At 37.1% G+C, this 22,134-nt stretch overlaps 1 protein-coding gene across 3 annotated transcripts in view; it reads left to right on the top strand.

Moving 5' to 3' along the window:
* Positions 1–251: 251 nt before the first annotated feature.
* Positions 252–22,134, top strand: part of sotv (exostosin glycosyltransferase sotv) — a 266,617-nt gene continuing 244,734 nt past the window's right edge. For 2 of the 3 annotated variants that reach the window (XM_090389106.1, XM_090389104.1), the window contains exon 1: positions 252–377. The gene's annotated coding sequence lies outside the window, so the exon portion shown is untranslated. Of the gene's footprint in view, positions 378–676; positions 807–22,134 lie in introns of those variants that run through there. The other variant, XM_090389105.1, reaches the window with a different exon arrangement.

Genomic DNA, 22,134 nt, shown 5'->3' with positions numbered 1-22,134 from the left:
AGGGTCGTTGTTAAATAACGACAAAAGACGCGGATGATGTTATTATTTAGACCATTTGAGCGCGTGGTCCTGTTCGATAGAACCGGTTGTACATGCTTGTGGTTGGCCCTGCGTGTCATTATATTATTGAGATTAATCAATATTCTGCAACATTAAATGATATGTATAGTGGCGTCATCTATTGACAAAACGTTCAACCAGTTTTCTACACTAAACTGCTAAATTTGAAATGACGTATAGAGATGGTGATCCCTTTAGCGGAAGCGAATTAGTGGCTATTATTGCTATGTCCGCTGTTATTTTGAATGCATGGTTACATTTCAGAGTCACATCAGTAAACATGTAAAAGCTGTTGTGACACTAGAACATGAGTTTTAGTAAGTGGAAACTTCTGATGTGAACACGAGTTGCAATTTTGCCTATTGTATTTGTGTATATATTTTTTCCCCATGCTGTTTTTGCAATTCATTTTTACTTTGTAAAGAAAAATTAGTACATCATAAGTTCTTTAAAGAAAGAACATTAGCATAACAAAATTATATCATAAGAATACTGATGTAATATCGGTCCATAGATCAAGGGATTTTCAAAGCAGCCCCCCCCCCCCCCTTTTTGCACAAGCCTCTGAAGTATCTTGATTAAGTTTGTGAACCTGTTTTCATTTTTACATAAATATTTCTGGACTACAACAAAATTCAGTAACTAAGTTGACAAGTGTTATCGGAGGTGGAAATTTTTTTATTTTATAAGTGTGGTTGCGTTTCTTTTAATTAATGAAACCAAATAAAGAAAGCGGACATTTAAATGTAAGTAGAATTTAATTATATGCAGATGTAGAATTTAATCATATGCAGAATATTATGTTGCGTATAAATATTTTCTGAGCAGATGTAGCTCTTTGCCATGAAGTTCTGATATTTAATTTTATTTATTTTTTTTTTTAATGTAATTTGATTATTTTCACTTCGGTTTTTTCATTTGTACCTGTTTTAGTCGTGGCATGCTTTCTATAAATAAAATATAAATATTCTTTAATAAATTAAAAATATATATATCATATATAAATATTTTAATATCGCATTTCATAAACATGCAAATTTGTTCACACTCCAGCATCACGTAAGTATCGTTCCAGGACACGATGAAATTACAGAAAATTTAATGAAAATGTTTCTGTTCAAAACAAAATGGAGAGTTCAGATCAAACAGAAACTAATAATGCTATTTTTAAAACAGTAAACATTAATTAATGTTTTTAAACGTTAATAACCTTAAATTTAGGCTCCTAACGAACCGTATTATCATTTTAGATATCAAATTTTCATTTCAGAGTAGCTGCTCCGTGGGGTACGTATTGCCAGTGTATGCCCGAGCTACATTGCGATTGCCACCGGCTCTTGGGGCTAACTCGACAACCTCCGTTTTATATTTATAATATGTGAACACTCTTGTAATTGCATGAGTTGCAGAGCGTGCTTAGAGTTCAATGAAAACTGCTCTGCCTTTCAAAGATTTAAGCCAATGCAAGGATTAATATAGTGTAATAATATTTAAATTTTTGTTGTAGTAGGAAAATAGAAATCTTAATTTGTGGCGAAAGTGTAATGAAATTATATGTAGCAAAAAATGAAAATAAATCCTGAAATTAAATGGAAAAAAAAAAAAAAAAAAAAAAGCAGCAGTTTAAAGGTTGCGAAAATATAATATAAAATGTACCTTCCAAAACTTATTTAACATGAAGGAAAAGGATATATTGGGAAGAATATTTGACTCAATAAAAAATGTCCGTAACAAACAAGAAAATTTTTATAAATTTGTTTTAATTTTTTTTTTTAAATTTTCATTTTATATTTTGCAATGTGCATACATTTTGTATTCCTTTTTGCTAATTATCCTGATTAATGTTTGACTGTTATACAAAACAGTTAATAAACATTACTTTTGACCAATGTTGTATCTTAATATCAAAATTAAAATATGGTAGTCTTTTTTTTTTTTTTAGTTATTAAACAAAAATAAATTTATGAATTTGACTTTCCCTATTAAGCCTTCTGAAATTTTTGTCTATTTGAAAGGGGTACAGAAGTGATGCCTTGCTCACATGCCAAATGATGTGACAATTTAACACAGAGAGACTGTCTGGCTTTGTGTATTATATTGCTGTTTCATTCTTGCTTTAATGTTTCCATTTGAATTTAAGTTTAATTGAATGATTTTATTTAAATTTTTTTTCCAAAAAAATGATTGTAAAACATTCTGAAAGAAGTTCAGAATTGTCTCATTAAATCCTTGTTAAACCATTAAACCAACTCAGAAGATCTGCTTAAAATACATGCAGATGATGATATGGAAGAAAGCAATGATCAGGATGCCCAAATTTTTCAAGAAAAGAAAAATCAAAACTTGACAGATATAAACAAGCCACTCACAGCAATATTGATAACATCTGCAAACTAATTCACCGTTACAATCCTGCTGCCATATGTTTACAAGAAACAAATTTAACAACAAAAATATCCATTTCTGTCAAAAATTATACTATCAATAGCAAGATCGATCTGATACTAACAGTCCCCATGAAGGAGTAGCCGTACTCGTGGCTCAAGAGTCCCCTCCAGATGCATTCCATTGCAAACGCAATTGGAAGCTGTTGCCTTGCTTTATCTTCCGCTGAACCAATCATGTACAATTCACCAACTGGAAAATCTTATTTCTCAATTACCACTCCTATTTGTTTATTAGGAGATTTTAATGGACATCATCCATTATGGGGTTCTCTGGTCTCAGATGGATGTGGTGAGCTTATTGAAATGTTTCTTGACAGAGAGAATCTAACACTATTAAATTCTGGCTTACTGACTTATATCCATTTTCCTACTGGGTCAACTACTGCAATAGATCTCTCAATTTGCTCTTCGATCCTCTTCCCAACTATAGAGTGGGCAGTACACAAAATCCTCTAAACAATGACCACTATCCACTGATCTGTAGTATTCAAACAAACAGAAACAAAAAAAAAAAAAAAAATTGGAAATTTTCCAAAGGAAACTGGACAAAATTTACCCGTCATGTATCTTTTGATGATGACATGATAGTCTTCTGCTATTGTCACTGATCATATTACAATGCATATACTAACAGCTGCAAATAAGAAACCATCGGCATAACAATCATTGGTGGAATCGTGATTGTAACAAAGAAAAAAATGCAGCATGGAACACCTTCTGCAAACATCCCACCACTGCCAACCTTATTAACTTCAAGAGACTGAGAGCCAAAGCTTGTTATATCTGGTGGGAGGCGAAAAAAGACTCTTGGATAAAATTTGCCTCCTCAATCAACAGATACTGATACCCGAATAATCTGGGAAAAAATAAAGAAACTAAATGGTAAATATCATATGTTGACTTTTACTATTAATTGGAATGAGAAGGAGACCTCATCTGCTGAGGAAATTGCCAATGCCTTAGGAATGTTGTTCTGTGAATTGTCCACCTCAACTGCATATCAACCATCTTTTCAAAAAATTAAAGCTGAAGCTGAGAAAAACAAACTGAATTTCAAAGCTACATGTCCTTTACCCTATAACCGACCACTCACAATATCTGAACTGGAAGAATCTATATATACCTCAAGAAATAGCTCTCCTGGCCCTGATGGAATCTACAATATAATGATTCAACACCTCAATCAGAAATCGCTGTCTTCATTGCTAAACTTTTACAATAGGATATTCTCAAAACATATATTCCCTAATTTCTGACAACATTCTTATGTAATAGCCATACCTAAACCTGGAAAAGATCATTCAGTTCCTAACAACTATAGACCAATTTCTCTAAACAGCTGCCTGAGTAAGACTTTGGAAAAAATGGTTTACCATCGACTCACCTGGTACCTTGAATCCCAAAACATAATCAGTTTGGCTTTCGGAAGAATAGATCTTCCCTAGACCTCATGACCAAAGCCAAATCCAACATAAGAAATGCATTCATCAGAAATCAACATCTTGTCATGATATGCCTCGATATAGAGAAGGCCATTGATACCACATGGCACTACAGTATCCTAAAAGATCTCCATTCTATTCATGTGAGAGGCAATTTACCATATTTTATTCAAAGCTTCCTTTGGCACAGATTTTTCCAAGTTAGGTACCGGCAGGTTTTATCTAAAACATACATACATACAAGGAGTCCCACAGGGCTCTGTTCTTAATGCCACTCTCTTTGCAATACGAATAAACAACGTCACAAACAGCATTCCAAACACCGTTGACTCGTAACTCTATGCAGATGATCTTACCATATCCTGTCATTCCAGGAATATGAACTATATTGAGAGGCATCTACAAATATCTGTTAATAACATTGAATTATGGATGGAACATGATTAGAAATGGATACAAACTGTCAAGCCACAAATCTACAGCCATACATTTCTGCACCAAGTGCAAATGCATCCTGAACCTGAGTTGCACTTGGCCAATCATCCTCTACCAATTGCGAACAATATTAGCATTAGTAGAGGCATACGATGCAAGAAAGCAAGCTTATGCAGCATCGGCCAAAAAAAAACACTCCCATTTCACCCCTCTCTTCATTCCAAATACCTGTCCAGCTCAGCCTTAAATTTATTTAGGCTATGAACTTTCACAACAAAAGAAGGAAGTCTGTTCCACCAATCAACTATCCGCTGGCTAAAGGCAAACTTCTGAACAAGAGGAAGAATCCCATCATCATTGAGCATGCTCAAATCATTCACGGCTTTATACACCTCAATCAGATCACCTCGCAGGTGCCTAGTCTCCAGACACTATAATCTGCAAAACTTAAGCCTTTCTTCGTAAGAGCAACCCTTTGTTCCATTCACTAATCTTGTTGCCCTTCTCTGTACTCGTTCCAACAGCTCTACATCCTTCTTAAAATGAGGCCTCTAGACCTGTATATAGTACTCAAGGTGTGGCCTGACCATTACCTTATACAGTATTTGCCTCCCAGGGCTAATTTTTGATAAGAAGTTAAACTTCCAGGAGCACATCAAATATCTAAGAACCACTTGCACAAAGAAAATGAATATACTCCAGGTCATCTCCAGTACATCCTGGGGTGCTGATTGTTATATCCTGCTCCACTTATATAAATCTCTAATTAGATCTTGGCTAGACTATGGAGCACCTGTTTATGACTCAGCTAGGGAGAGCACCTTGGCCCGTCTTGCGCCCATCCAACACTCTTCTCTTAGGATAGCCCTAGGTGCATACAGAACATCACCAGTTCAAAGTCTTTATGTTGAGGCTCATGAATCTCCACTTAGCATTAGAAGAAAGATGTTGCTGATGAACTACTCAGTTAAAATTAAAAGCCTACCTACTCACCCTGTTTGGCCACTGTTGCATGATCCTCAGTGGAAAACCTATTATGCAAATAAAGCTAGAACAATTCAGCCTACTGGTATCAGGCTGCAGAATCTAACATAAAGCTGAAACATTCAGCTTGATAATATCCTCAGAGAATCAAAAGATCCGGATCACCTGTGGACTAACTTCACACTTTCTTCTGATGAATATTTTGAGGAATGGGGTAAAGGTTCTATAGCAAATATTAACATCCATTTTGCTAACTCACAAAAGTGCCCCCACTTTACCAAGATCTATACTGATGGTTCAAGGACTGACAATTGAGTGGGTGCAGCTGCTGTCCTCCCTAATACAACTGTTTCGATTTCACTTCCAACCAAATGCAGCAGCTACACTGCTGAGCTCCATGCCGTTAAGCTTACTCTGAAAAACATCTCACTGCTGTCAGTAAATAAAAGTATAATATATACTGATTCACAGAGTGCTCTTTAAGCTTTGAAAAGCACTTCCCCCACCTAACAATCCTTTATTAAAGCTCATAAAACATAAGCTGATGTGTCTTCATTAGCATCAGAAAACTGTTATCTTTTCATGGATCCTGGCCACAGTGGTATTCCAGGAAATGAATGTGCAGATAATGTTGCAAAGCATCCTTCCAACATATCCTGATTATAGACATAATTTTCGAAGAACATCTATGGAACAATGGATACTTCTGTGGAAAATGTAAACAAATAACAAGTCATTTCAAATAAAACCTGAACCACAATTATGGACAGCCTTCATAAAAATGGAAAAGAAGAAATAATCTTAGCCAGAACTTGTATAGGTCACACTCTCCTCACACATCTCTATCTGCTTACGGGAAATGATCCTCCATGGAGTGCGCACTGCTCGCAACCACTTACAGTAAAACATATACTCCTTGAATGTAACTTGTTCAGCAATGCCCGACGAACATCTTTTAGTTTCATTTCAGATCTACAACAACCTCTCTCTCTCGTGAAGCAAATCTCTCTGAATTCTTTTTCTATTTAAAACAAATAAAAATGTATGACCGTTTCTAACTGCTGCTCCAGCAGTTTTTTTATATAGAAAATCAGTTGATTTGGGAGGTGCAATATGGCCTAAGTAACCCTTTTGCCAGAAACCACCACCACAACAACAACATCCAGTTCTTTTCGGGACTCATGACACATTACGAGAGCGGTCAAGCAAGATCTTCCTTAAACAAAATATAATACAGCTTATTCTGCTATAATGCACCATCTTATGATGCATGTTTCAAGATACATGCATATTTATTTGGTGTGTACAAAAATTCAAAGTTATGTGCTTGTGAATGAAATGCATGCTTTGCCATTAGTATTAATAGGAGAAAATGATGTAGGAAAGCAAGCTTATACAGCATCAGCCAAAAAAAAAAATTTCAATTTCACTTAACCATCAACTTCAATAGTTTGTTTAGTTCTTCCTCAGATTTATTCAAACTATCCACTTTCACAACAACAGATGGCAGCCAGTACGGCAAACAACCACCTCCGAGGCAAACTTCCATACATCTATTTTGCAATCATCTTTCCTCAATTTAAATTTATGTCCCCTCATGTGCATAGTTTGAGCAAGAAGAAGAAGAATCCTATCAGCATTGAGTGTGTGTGCCCAAACCATTCCAAAACCTTAAATACAACCCTCAGATCACCTCACAGAAGCCTCCAGTTGCTGCAATTTGTAGAACTGAAGTTTTTCTTCGTAAGAGCATCTCTTTTTTTCTTTTACAAATCTCGTTGCCCTTCTCTGTACTCATTCTAGCAGCTCTATATCATTTTTAAAATGAGTCCTGAAGACCTGTATGCAGTATTCAAGATGTGGCCTGACATTGCTTTTTACAATGGGATAATCACCTTGTTATCCCTACTAGTAAACTTCTTGTATATCATTGACAAAAAACCATGAGCTGTCCTGGCAGCCTGTCTCCACTGCACAGAGAACTTCATATCAGACTGCACAATAACACCCAGGTTCTTTTAATTTTTCCACTGCCCTGAGTGTACTATCACAGAGTTCATATGTTACTCTGTGATTACTGCTACGCATATGTAGTACCTTGTATTTGTCAATGTCATTTCTCAGCCCATCTGCCTAATTTTTCTAGATCTAGTTGCAGCACCACAAAGGAGATTAGGCAAGTGAAGGCAGATTACGAGAAATCTTTGGCAAAGGATGCTAAGAAAAACAGCAAGGATTTCTTTACTTATATAAACTCTAAAAGGAAGGGGATCAATCAGATGTTCTTTTGATATTGATGGTTCGACTGTTGATGATTCTGCTCAGATAGCAAACAAACTGAATGAGTATTTTGCATCTACATTCACATGAGGAGTTATTAAGGAAGGAAAATGCTAGAAGTTTATCAAATTGTAAGAGGGTGCTTAATGATTTTGTAATAACTGAGAGCAAAGTGGAGGAGAAATTGTTGAAGTTAAACATAAGAAAGGTACCTGGGGTGGATGGGATCTATCCAGTGTTATTAAAGGAGGTGGCAAAGGAAATAAGCAAACGCTTAGCTATAATTATGAGAGCATCCTTGAACTCAGGGGAAGTACCCACAGACTGGAGATGTGCAAATGTATCCCCATTTCACAAATGGGGGGGGGATCTAAAGGTGACATGAGTAACTACAGACTTGTTAGTTTAACTTGTGTTCTGGGGATAACAATGGAATCGCTGGTTAAAGAAATATTGCAGGATCATCTAGACAAGACTGCAGTAATAGTTAAGACACAGCATGGGTTTGTTAAGGGAAAGTCTTGTCTGACAAATTTGACTGCACAATTGGATACAATGATGTGGTTACAAAGGAACTAGATGCAAAAAATAATTTTGATATCATATACTTGGATTTCAGGAAAGCTTTTGACACTGTTGCACATGAAAGATTACTGCACAGATTGGAGCAGTATGGTATTACGGTTGCTACAATGGATAAAAGGGTGGTTGAGTGGGAGAAGACAGAGAGTGGTAATCAATGGATGCTGTTCTTCATGGACTAATGTTATTAGTGGAATCCCACAGGGTTTGGTGTCGGGCCCACTGTTGTTTTGTATATTTATCAATGATAGTGATGAAAATATATCAGGCTAAGTGTCGAAGTTTGCAGTTGATACAAAAGTTGGCAGGGTTGTTAATCATAGTAATGGCAGTGTGCTACTGCAACAGGATCTAGAAATTTTGGGCAGATGGGCTGAGAAGTGGCAACTGAAGTTTAACATTGACAAATGCAAAGTTTGGTACATTCCTGTGGGTAGAAGTAACCCCACAGGAATGTACCAAATGTGTGGTACTACACTAAGGGTGGTAGAAAATGAAAAAGACCTGGGAGTGATTGTGCAGTCAGATATGAAGTTTTCTGAGCAATGCAGACATGCTGCCAAATCAGGTCATGGAGTCTTGTCAGTGATATATAGGAATTTTGCGACAAGGAGGTGATTATCCCTTTGCTAACCTCAAGGGATAACATCTGGTGAGTAGGGGCTTGGCAAACCCAGGGTCCTGAGCTGTGTATCATCATTCTTCTCTTTCTTGGTGATTCCTTTTTACTCTCAGGGTAACTTGGGCATTTTTTTTTTTTTTTTTGGCTGGTGCAGCATAAGCCTCAGGCTTCCTTGTACCATATAGCTAATAATAATAATAATAATAAGGCAATGGTCAGGCCACACCTTGAGTACTGCATACAGGTCTGGAGGCCTCATTTTGGGAAGGATGTAGAGTTGCTTGAGCGTTTACAGAGAAGGGCAACAAGATTGGTGAGAGGAACAAAGGGATCCTCTTACCAAGAAAGGCTTAAGTTCTGCAAATTGTGGCTGGAGATTAGGCACCTGCGAGGTGATCTGATGAAGGTGTATAAGGCCTTGAATGGGTTGAGCACGCTGAATTCTGATGGGATTCTTTTGCTTGTTCAGATTACGAACCTGAGGGGTCATAAATTCAAATTGAGGAAGGACAGTTGTAGAATAGATGTGCGGAAATTTGCCTTTAGCTAGCGAGTTGTTAATTGCTGGAACAAACTTCCATCTGTTGTTGTGGAAGTTTATAGCTTAAATAAATTCAAGGAGGAACTGGACAAACTTTTAGAAGGAATGGTTGTGTGAAATTGTTTTTTTTTTTTTTTTTTGGCTGATGCTACATAAGCTCATATGCTTGCTTTCACATGCCTCTATTACTACTACTACTATCTTCATTACTGTCATTAACCAAACTGCCAACCTTCATATCATCTGTAAACGTAGACATTAAGCCTGGTATATCCTCATCAATATCGTTAATAAATACAGAAAACAAGCCCATCACTGAACCCTGTGGGACTACGCTAATAACGTTAGTCCACAAAGAGCATTGTCTGTTGATAACCGCTGTGTCTTCTTGCACTCAATCATCCCTTTATCCATAGAGTAACTTGTCTGTAATGTGCAACAGTATCAAAAGCTTTCCTGAAATTCAAGTACGTGATATCAAATTATTCTCTGCATTTAGATTCTTTGTCACTGCATCATAGGGTGCCTCCGTAGCCAGGTGGGAAGGAGCAGCAGCGCATTGCACATGCTTCTTGATTTGACCGGGGTTCAAGCCTGTCACCACCAAATATGAAGGATGCGGAAAGGTCAGGGAATGACCACAGCATATCCCAGAGCAATATGGCCTTAGTTGCTAATGTTCCTAAAAAAAAAAAAAAAAAACTGCATCATAGTATTGAATCAACTTGGTCAGATAAGATCTCTCCTTAAAAAAACCCATGCTATGACAGAAGTATAATTTCACTTCACTAGTGTCTAAATGGTCCTGCATTACTTCTTTAAGTGACACCATTATTTTCCCTGGAGTAGAAGTCAAGCTAACAGATCTGTAATTAATCATGTCACCTTTTGGTCCCCCTTTGTGAATTGGGGATGCATTTGCACATCTGCAGTTCACAGGGAGCTCCCCTGAATCCAAAGATGCTCTTGTAATTATGATTAAGGTTTTCTTTCCTCCTTTACTGCCTTCCTTAATATAAGTGGATACATCTCATCCACCTCAAGTACTCTTTTTTTATGTTTAACTTGATTTCTTATCCACTTTCCTCTCAGTTATCACAAAATCGTTTAGCTCCCTGTTATTGTTTGATAAACTTCTGGCATCTCTCTCTCTCTCTCCCCCTAAAGAATTACTTGTGTGTGAGCATAGATGCAAAATACTTATTTAGCCTCTCAGTAACCTGAGTAGGATCATCCACAGTTAAACTGTTGTCATCAAGTGGATCAATGTGATTCAGTGTCCCTGCTGTTGATATCTTTTTTAAATAAACAAGCCTAAATTGTAGCTGCTAGAAAATTTTTGAATGGTTTGGTTGGGGGTTACCCTTGCACAGAGGAAGCAAAATTAAAAGCTGATACTTTTGTAACATTGGTAAATGGAAATTTCCATGGTGATAACTTTGTTTTATCACCTGTTAGGAGCATGCCTGGCTTCTGTATGTAAAACAGTTTTGCTTGAAAAAATTTAAAAAATGGACTCGATAGAGAAACAATAGTTAAATGCCGTGTACCTTCCTCTGCTATTGGTAAAAGTTCAAGTTTTTTTGCTGTGTCACTTTGCTCTTGTTGGTGACATTGTTGTAGGACTTTCAGATGCTGGTAATGATGGCTGCAGAAATTTGCTATTTGAGCTCACCGTTTTAAACATGGCTGTAGCACTTGTGGAAGGAGAACTAGCTCTGAGGCAAGCAATTACAAAAGGTGTCTCAAACGTATATTGCCATACTCATTGATGGAAATATGGCTATAACAAGGCAGAAGAATGAGCTTCGATTGGAGATGAAATTCAGCAGTTTGTTTCAGTAATTTGCAGATTTATAGAATGTAATGGTGCTATCAGAAATAAGTGTCATTTATCAAATAAGCATGCCAGCCAATAATATCACATGAAGAAATGATTGTTTATCGGTCAACAAGCAGACCTAACAACAACAGTGACTTTTGATTGAACTCTTAGAACTAAGTTTGCAATAAGTGAAATGGCATCAAGTTATGGGGGCAATAACTTTAAATAAATAAACAAGTTATGTGGTGATTATTTTTATTTTATTATTTACCATGCACAGTGGAAGTGGTTTGGAAAAAAAAAAAAAAAAAAAAGAGAACATCCTGTACTTTGCCAGTATTTCAAAACATGGAATCCAACTACTTAGGTTTAGTCTGTGATTCAGAAATGCAAAGTGAAAGCTATTTCTTTTATGGCTTCTTAGACCACATTTCAAAAACACATTAAAACTATTTGTCTAATGTTTAAAAAAACACATGCCAGTAAATTATTCCATTGCATCCAATGCACTGTTGCTGGAAACTGTAAATGATATACAACTTCAGAAATGTTTCCTGAAGCAGTTTTTACGAGTGTTAATTTAATCCATCCTTTATGATTGGATGGTTTGTTAACAATCAAACTCCATGATGTTAACCCCAGGGGCTCACATCTGGTGAGTATGGGCTTGGCACACCCAGGGTCCTTAGCTGGATATCATTGCCTGGTGCAGCAAAAGCCTTAGGCTTCCTTGCACCATATGGCTAATAATGATAATGTCCTTTCATGAGTTGCTCTTAATCATGATTAAGAGCAATCATTGAAATTTGATATATATTCAAACTGTATGTCATATAAATTTGATAGCCATAGGAAGTGTTTTGGGGAAGATCAGAACATCACAAAGTGTTTCAGTGGAAGAGTGTGATATTGGTATGTGAGGTTACAGAAAATGATTAAAATGAAATACTCTCAATGGCCTCTTCTTAGTAAATACTGATTCACTAGCCAGTATTCACTAAAATGAGTGTGTAGAGAGTATTGTTGATCCCAGAATGGGGCCAGATGTTATAATGGATTCAGTCAGATTAATGAACATACAGAAGAGGGGGCCTCTGAAACCTCTTGAAGAATTCGATTTTCTGAAAAACTTCTTAAACGCATTTTTTTTCAGTCAGTAGCTATTAGTGTTGTCCTTGCAATAGAGAAGCAACTTAAAGAACACAATCATGTTATTTAAGTTGTGTGTTTGTAATTGTGCTCTTTAGAGTATTTGGTAAGTAGACTAAGTAGTGTGCTAGGTAAATAGAAATTCTGCATTTTGTTTCTTCTTCAGACTTTTTAATGTTGCTGAATTGAATACTGGCAGAGCATACTAGAGCACCTTATTGCTATTTAGGACAACAATGTTTGACATTCAGGGTCCTATTTGACACACTTTGAGTGTAATAATGAAATTATCTAGAATTGTTGAGTTAATCTCCAAATTAATGCAACAGTGTTATGTCAGTGCATGTGATGTATATTAAATGGCACAGAATCCTGCAACATTACCTGGGAAACAGCTTGAGTATAGATGGTTGATGTTTTGAATATACATTGTGAACAAAATTTTTCTAGTTCTTTCAAATGTGTCCAACTCATGTAAAATAACATGGTAATACAGAAAATGTTTTCTTAAAATAAAATGTCTTGCTAAAAAGAAAACTTTAATTCAAGGTTTTTTTACTTCACTGTTAACCACAAATATTCTTTAATTTCTCTGTGATTGCTCTTCCATTTCCATGTTTTTTAAAAAAGTTCAGAAGTTCTTTTTGTACACTGTATGCATGGAAAGAATATATTACTTCTTAGAGATTAATAGAAATTCTACCAGTCTGTAAAAAAAAAAAAAACTATATGCAACCCTGGATGCATTTTTGCTTAAAAGTGATGTCCAGCCATTCATATTAATTGAATAACAATTAACTCATAATTTATAATAACTAATACTTAATTGCTGCAACTAAAAGCAAAAAAGTGCCTTGGACTGATGGAATCTATCCAATTGTATTAAAAGATGTAAAAGAGGTTGTTCAATTTTCAACCATAATAATCAGAGCATAGTTTCATTCAAGGAAGTCCTTACAGTTGGGAGATGTGACAATGTATTTCCTATTCACAACGGTTGTTCAATGGATGAAGTATTAATGTCAGACTCATACCAGGGAAAATATTAGTCAATACTTGAAGTAATGTAAGGAGTGCAATTATAATGCAATCATAGAATGGATTTGTTAAAGGGCAATCATACCTGACCAGTCTGATTAGCCACTATAGGATTATCAGAAGGAACTGGATAGAAAGAGTAATTTTGACATCAAATGTTTAAGATTTTAGTAAATTTTGATATTCTATTGTATTATATGTACAATTGTTGTATAAACTGGAGTTAAGTAGCATTAGGGGTAAGTTACAACTCCGGGTGATAGGATAGTTAAGTGCTAGGAGACAGAATGATTATAAATGGCTACTGCTCATCATGGACTATTATGATGAGTTGGGTATCACATGGGTTAGTGATGTTGTGCTCCGTATTTTTTTTCAAAAATATTTATTAATGATACTGATGTATTTCAAGTTTGGCATTTGCTGATGATATAAAAGTGGATATTGTGATCAATGACAATAATCTGGATATGCTACTTCAAGAAGATATAAACTAGGCAGATGAACTAGAAAATGGCAACCGAGGTTTAACTTTGATAAACACATGCTACTGCATTTAAGTATATAAATAATACACAAATAAATAAATATCAGTTTATTTGATATGCCAGAGAATTATGTAACTTTTGGTGGCAACATATTTTTTACAGCTGAGGCCAGGAGATTACAAAAGTAAATATGTACATAACAGTAAAATGAGTTATGTTTACATTGAGTCAAATATATAAAAAAACAGAAGCATAAAAAAAAAACACATGCACTATAGGGTAGAATATTGTATGATGGCATCACCACTTTGCTTGCTGTATTTGTGGTTTTTGGAGAATAAGAATATATCTACATTGACATGCTGAATCAGTTTGAGAAAGCAATAAGAGAAGATCTTAATAAGAGAAGAAAAGAGAGAGATTTAATTACAGGAGGAATTAATTAAGTCCTGGGGGAGAGCAGCCAGCCAACCTTATCACATATAGAAGGGGTCTGCAAAAAGCATTTGAGAAGAGATTAGCCACTGCACATACAGATTTTATTTGAAGCAACTTCTCGAGTAGGACCCAATTTAAATTTTCTGTCATTGTGGTGTGAGAGATGGTATTTTCATAGCCAATTTTCAGTTTGCCCAAGTTAATAGCCCATATTCTACAGAGAGGAGACTAATGTGAGAGGATGCTGCAGTGGACCAGATTCCTGCTGCTTATAACATTAAAGAAAGAAGATGGTCTTTTATATGCATGTAATAACTAGGTCGAGACATGAAGCGGCTGTTGTCATAATACCTATATCTTATGGAGATAGTTTTAAGAATGTTAATGTGAGAGGGAAAGAAGTTTAGTATCAAAAGTAGCCCCAGATCTTTATAAGAGAGAGAACTGATTTAAGTGACAAACTGAGTTCCAGTGAGAGGAGTTAGATTAAATGGAGAGGTTTTCTGGGAGAAAGAAATAGTCTCGCTTATTAGGATTGTATGAAGGCTAAAATGGCAAAAATAATTAGTGACCACAGCAATGCTGTGGTCACTATTATTTTATGCATTTTATTTATTTTAATTATTTAATTGTTTTTTAATTAAATAATTGTTAAAATAAATAATAAAAAATTAAATTATTTAATTTAATTATTTTAATAATTAGTGTTTTGCCTCCTCTAGTGAAGTGGAAATAGGCCAGATAGTATTTGCGGAATTAAAGTGAAAAAGAGAAAGGCAAAGAGAGTGCTGGCATGCAGAATACCAGCATACTTTTTTAATTTTTAAAAAGGAATCATTAAGTTGTGTAAGAAGGATTCTTTGGAGGAGGGGATTCCTGTATGTAAAAGAATAAATTACCTTGTGTTCTATAGAATTTTCCAAAAGGTAAAAAAGAACTGATGGGTAACAGTGCATGCAGAGATAAGTTTAAGTTAACCAAGGTCTAGTTGACCTTTGCAGTTAATAGCACCAGATGCAAGAAAGGTAGTAGTAATTTTGGAATAACATACCATTTGGGTAACATTAAACTTATGAGCACTTGATAAGGAAAAGGACCTAGTGGTAATTGTATACTTCAACACAAAGTTCAATGAAAAGTTAATGCAAACAGGCAACTAGACCAACTCATCAGGTTCTGCCAGTGATATTCAAGAACTTTTCTAGTAGGACCAGAAAAATGCAATCTTGGTGACCTAATTAAACTGTAAAAAATGATCACCCCACCCCTACTACATTAAAATTGCATTTTTTTCCTTTTTAATTTTGCAGATTTCTGCAAAAATTGTTTTCATGAATTGGATGTCAAGTATGCTGTTGTAGTCTATGTTGCAAAACAGAAAATGCACAGAACTGTGCAATAATAGCTGTTATTTCTGTTTATTATTATTATAATTGTTACTCTTATATTATTTCTCCAGGATAGCAGTATTATGTCTCCAGGTAGCAGTATCAGTGATGGGGGTGGAACCCCATCACTGGTACTACTACCAAGTACACTGAGTGGTTGTTATGTCTGGCGTTACTGTTAGTCGAGGAACTCTCTGACTATCCTACAGGTGTTCAGGATTGTGACTTTCTGGAGTTCCTGTAGGCTTTCTTTGGGGGACCTGTTGCTGCTAGGCAGGTCTTTGGTACCATACCAGTGGTTAACACGATGATCAAGATGGTCTTTACTTGTTGCATGTGTCACAGCTCTTTGATCTCCTGTCTTAGGTATGTTTACTTCCTGATCTTTTCCCCATGAGTTTTCTGGAGATTGCCAGTGTTAGACACTACTATGTCAATCACATAAGTAGCCTTTTCCTTCTTGTTGACAAGGGTTTTGTCTGGTCTGTTGTGTGGGATTGTCTTGTCTATTATTATGGCATGCTCCCAGTATACAGCTTGTTGGTTAGTCTCTAGTATTGCCTGGAGTTCATACTTGTAATATGGTACACTTTCTTTTATCAACTGGTATTTCCTTGCTAGCTTCTGATGTATTATCCTGGCTACCTGTTCATGTATATGAGTGTACTCAGTCTGGGTGATCACTTTGCATCCTGCAGTGATGTGTTGGATCGTTTCTGATGCCAGGTGGCAACGTTTACATGTGTCATCTGACACTCTGGGCTCCTTAGCAATGTATTTTCTATAGTTCCTGGTCTTGGATGGCGAGCTTGATTCTTCAGTTTTGGGGAAGAGCGTCTCACTCGTGAGCCATGCATTGGAAGCCATTTTATCTCTGTGGTCTTGATGGAGGTAATTGTAGTGTTTTCCCTGGAATGCCTTCTTTGTCCATTTTTCTAGCTTTGTTTGTGTCGTCTGGGTGGGAGGGGACTCCTCGCTTAGGTTGAGTGGGATATGTTGTTTGTCTATCTTCCTTGTGGCCTGATAGAGTGCTGCTGTGTTTTTCTGGAAATAATCCTTCAGGTTAGCTATCACTGTTTTCTGTTGCTCAATGAGGTCTGTCAGGCCACTTCCTCCCTCTTTCTAAGCTATTGTCAGTCTCTTCACGGCTGACTTTGGTGATGATGTTGGCGGCTCTTGGTCATCATTGTCTTTGTCTTTCTCATGATATCCTCCAGCTTTATGTTAGTCCAATCTGTGATCCTGAAGGAGTATGTCAGCACTGGGACTGCATAGGTGTTTATGGCTTTAACTGTGTTCCTTCATTCAGCTTTGCTTTGAGCAGGCTTCTGAGTCTGATGGTATTTTTAGGTCAGGCAGACCTTGATTTCCTTGTGCTCTAGTTGCTGAGCCTGCATAATTCCCAGGTATTTGTAGGTATCTCCCTCTGTAATGGCATTGATCTCTTTACCAGTCAGCTGCTGGTAGTTTTGACCAACTAATTTTCCCCAATGCAATCTGTGGGTCTTGCATTTGTCTAGACCAAATTCCACCTTGACTACAGTATGGCTCTAGAGATGGTAAGTCCTGAAGTCCTATTGAAGGATCGCAGACCAGATTTCCAATGAATAGAGAGCCGCAGGTACCACACAAGTTTGGACAAACCTTGTTATTGCCATAACCCACCAGCTTCTGCTGAGCTGACCAAAGGGCCACATAAAATTTGTTTCTTGCTTCCTTGAAGTGCTCCTGAAAAGACAGGTTTGAATCCCAGACCAACCCAATGTCCTTTCAGGAATTATCATGTTTGATTTGATGTCCATTGATAGAGATGTGCATTGGGTTTATTCTTCTCCTCTTTGTGGGCGCCTCCGTAGCCAGGTGGGAAGGAGCAGCAGTGCATAGCACACGCTTCTTGATTAGACCGGGGTTCGAGCCCGTCGCCACCAAATACGGAGGATGCGGAAAGGTCAGGGAATGACCACCGCATATCCCGGAGCAATATGGCCTTAGTTGCTAATGCTCCTAAAAACCAAATAACAAATAACATCTTCTCCTCTTTGTAAACATCATCCGGGCAGCCTTTTCGGAATTTAGCTCAAGATCAATTCCTCGAAGAAAGGTGTTTGTCTCAGAGATTTTTTTGTTGCAGCTCTTTGGACAGAGAGTGCCTGTTCTGGCTGATCCAAATTAATGAAGAGCTTCAGATTGATGGTGTATGATATCATGTTTTGGAAATTTGCCAGCAGAGGTTTCAGTGCTACTGACAAAATGCCACCCTGTGGAACACCTCTGAAGACAGTAAAGGGTCATGAGAGATTGTTGTGCTCAACATCATACTCAATAAAGTTTCTTGCAAAACTATTGAGTACAGTGTGGAGATTATTGGAGATCCTGAAATAGTTCTTCAGGATGTAAAGTAAAGATGTGATGGAAATCCTATCATATGCAGATTTAATGTCAAGAAAAATTGTCCAGCTGTGTTTTAGAATTGAAAGCTTCCTGTATGTGGAAGAGAGTTTGAAAGAGATTGGTGGTAGTAGATCTCTCAGAGACAACGGTGTGAAGGTGGAAAGGTCTATGATGCAAACCTGCTCAATATGTTGGGTTAGGATGTCTTTTCAAATATTTTAAGGAGCAAAGAGCCACCTCGAATCCTTTGCTAACATCTTCAGTGCCCCAAATTTGGGGCACTGAAGCTAATTAATGGTGTCTTTCAGTAAGATGCCAAATAAATGCACAAGATTTTCCATTTATTGTAAAATCTGAAAAAGAACATGCTTGCCTTATCTACTGTGTGCATATGTGATTTTCCAATTTCAAGTGACTGAAAATGCAGTGTAATCAGACATTTTGAAAACAAATAAGAAAAATTGTGGCGCGCAGTGCTGTGCATAGAAAAAAAATACAAAAATGAATGTTGCATTTTAAAATGTGATGATGATGCCATATGTGCCGAATACTAATTTGCATGCCATAGAAGTGGTCCCAAACTACTGAGATCTACGAACCCTTTCAAGAATCAAAAAAAGGTTACAAACTCCTTCAAAAATAAAAAAAAGAGTGCGTTGACCCCTATATACATATATGTGTGCATATGTTTTTCTTTTTCTTTCTCTCTCTGTGTGTGTGTGTGTGTGTGTGTGTGAGAACACTGGATTTAGCATTAGCATTAGTAGAGGCATATGATGCAAGAAAGCAAGCTTATGCGGCATCAGCCAAAAAAAAAAAAAAAAAAACCCTTCCACTTCACCCCTCCATTCGTTCGAAATACCTGTCCAGCTGAGCTTTAAATTTATTTAGGCTATCAACTTCCACAACAAGGGATGGAATTCTGTTCCACCATCCAACTACCCGCTGGCAAAAGGCAAATTTCCACACATCTATCCTACATCTGTCTTTCGTCAATTTGAATTTATGCCCTCTCAGGTGATTATTCTGAGCAAGAGGCAGTATCCCATCAGCATTGAGCATGCTCAACCCATTCAAGGCTTTGTACACCTCTATCAGATCACCTCGCCGGTGGTTAGTCTCCAGACACTGTAATTTGCAAAACTTAAGCCTTTCTTCGTAAGAGCAACCCTTCGTTCCGTTCACTAACCTTGTTGCCCTTCTCTGTATTTGTTCCAGCATCTCTACATCCTTCTTGAAATGAGGCCTCCAGACCTGTATACAGTACTCAAGGTGCGGCCTGACCATTGCCTTATACAAAGGAATAATCACCTCCCCATCCCTGCTGGAAAATTCCTGTATATCTTTGATAAGACACCATGAGCTACTCTTGCAGCCCATCTGCACTGCTCAGAGAACTTCATATCTGCCTGCACAATTACCCCCAGGTCCTTTTCATTCTCTACCACTGTCAGTGTAGTACCACAGAGTTGATACGTTGCTCTGGGGTTGCTGTTTCCCATATGTAGTACTTTACATTTGTCAATGTTAAACTTCATTTGCCACCTCTCAGCCCATCTGCCCAACCTTTCCAGATTCTGTTGCAGCAGCAAAGCGTCAGTAGCGTCCTTAACAACCCTGCCAACCTTTGTATTGTCTGCTTGGACATTAAGCTTGATATACCATCATCAGTATTATTTATAAATACAGAAAACAACAATGGACCCAACACTGAACCCTGAGGGACTCCACTAATAACATTAGTCCACGACGAGCAGTGTCCATTAATTACCACTCTCTGTCTTCTGCCACTCAACCATCCCTTTATCCATAGCAACAATTTGCCACCAATGCCCCACTGCTCCAATTTGTGCAGCAGTCTTCCATGTGCAATAGTATCAAAAGTCTTTCTAAGATCCAAATATATAATATCAAAGTTATTCCCTGCATCCAATTCTTTTGTGACTACATCATAGTATCCAATCAAATTGGTAAGGCAAGACCTTCCCTTAACAAAACCATGCTGTGTCTGAGCTATAACTGAATTCTTGTCAAGATGATCCTGCAGTGCTTCTTTAACCAGTGCTTCCATTAATTTTCCTGGAACAGAAGTTAAGCTCACAGGTCTATAATTACTTGTGTCAGCCTTTGATCCTCCTTTATGAATTGGGGTTACATTTGCACATCTCCAGTCTGTGGGTACTTCCCCTGAGTCCAAGGAAGCTCTCATAATTATGGCTAATGGATTGCTTACTTCCTTTGCTGCCTCCTTTAATATAACTGGATAGATCCCATCCACCCCAGGTGCCTTTCTTGTTTTTATCTTCAACAATTTCTCTTCCACTTTACTCTCAATTATTACAAGATCATCTAGCTCACTGCCAGTGTTTACTTCATCTATGGCATTCCCCTTCCTGAATAACTTCTCATGTGTGAATGTAGATGCAAAATATTGATTTAGTTTGTTAGCTACCTGAGCAGGATCATGAACAGTTGAACCATTGATATCAACCAACGATTTTCTGAAAAGAAAATTCAAAGTTTTATGTTTAAAATAACTGAACTTTATTCTTATTTTTACATAAATATATAATAATAACTTTATCATCAATTTGCTATATATATATATATATATATATATATATATATATATATATATAGAATGAATAATTTGACCAGTTCCAGAGAGTTCGTTTTGCAGATCCCCCATAACTGGTCAGTGGACCCCCAGAGGTCCGTGGTCCCCAGTTTGGAAAAAGCTTCATTGAACATACATAATCTTCCTCTGAAATATGCTGATCATGTTGGTGTGGTTTTCAAAAAAATGTTTCCTGATAGCAAAAAAATGTGGTTATAGAAGAACAAAAGCAAAAGGCACTGTTAGTAAAATTGTATGGATAAGGAAAGAAGTGATAGAGAAAAGAAGAGGTGGCTCTGAAAAATTAGCTATTTTTGATTATTACAGATGGCAGCAATCAAAGTGAATCAGAGCTTTACCTCATTGTAGTGACCTTTTCTTAAAAAAAAAAAAAAAAAACAAAAGCTCAAATTGAAAGCAGATTATTCTCAGTACTAGCATTAGATGGTGACTCTGTAGGGTACCACATTTAATTATCTTCTTTTGAACAACCTGAAAGCAAAGCATGCAGAACTCTTTCAAGAAACTGTCTGCTTAGCGTTTGATAATGTATCTGTTGATCACTTGATGGCTGCTTTTGTCATCTTATTAATTTTTGTGCTGGAAAGGGAACTGCATGACTTCCTGTAAAAGTGGATGAATATCTGGTGAAAATTTACTACATTGGAATCAGCAGATAAATTTCTGTCATAATCTGAAAGTTTTGCTCGGGAGATATGAAGGAAAAAAAAAAAAATATATATATATATATATATATATACAGGGTGTCTCAAAAATATTGGTACAGATGTTTAGGGGAGATAGGTAACATCTAAAGGAATGTGAATTGCATAAGAACCCATAACCGGAAACTTCACCGTAAGTCGGTAGATGGCACTGTTCATCAGTTTGCGAGAGGGAAAATTTCTGGTTTACTAATTCAAGCAGTAGTTCCCGCACGAAGAGCATGCATCGATATACGAACTGTGAGCTGGCAGACATGCACCTAGCGTATGGATTAGCAGAAGGTAATGGACGAGCCGCTCATCGAATTTATGGAGAGTGCTTCCCAGACAGACATGTACCGAACCACCGTTTGTTTGCACATGTGCATCAAAATTAGTGCGATTATGGGTCATTTAGAGGTAACAGGAGTAGTGCGGGCAGACCACGTTCGACGCGAACTCCCGCCATACAGGGTGTCTCAAAAATATTGGTACAGATGTTGAATGCCGTTGAGAATAATCCTACTACCAGCACACGTGCCGTTGCCCCTGCCTTAGGAGTGTCTCATTGCAGTGTACAGTGTGTCTGGCATGACGATTCCTTACACCCCTTTCATCTCCGAAGGGTTCAGTTACTGCTCCCCCAAGATCATCCTGCACATGTGGCTTTTGCGCAGTGGTTTCTCCAAGAAAGTGTTCAAGA

The sequence above is a fragment of the Mastigoproctus giganteus genome, chromosome 14 (genome assembly GCF_048544385.1).
Source record: "Mastigoproctus giganteus isolate SK-2022 chromosome 14, ASM4854438v1, whole genome shotgun sequence".
In the NCBI taxonomy this organism is placed as follows: domain Eukaryota; kingdom Metazoa; phylum Arthropoda; class Arachnida; order Uropygi; family Thelyphonidae; genus Mastigoproctus; species Mastigoproctus giganteus.
The sequence above is the reverse complement of the archived record's forward strand: the minus strand, read 5'-3'. Positions and strand labels throughout refer to the sequence as shown.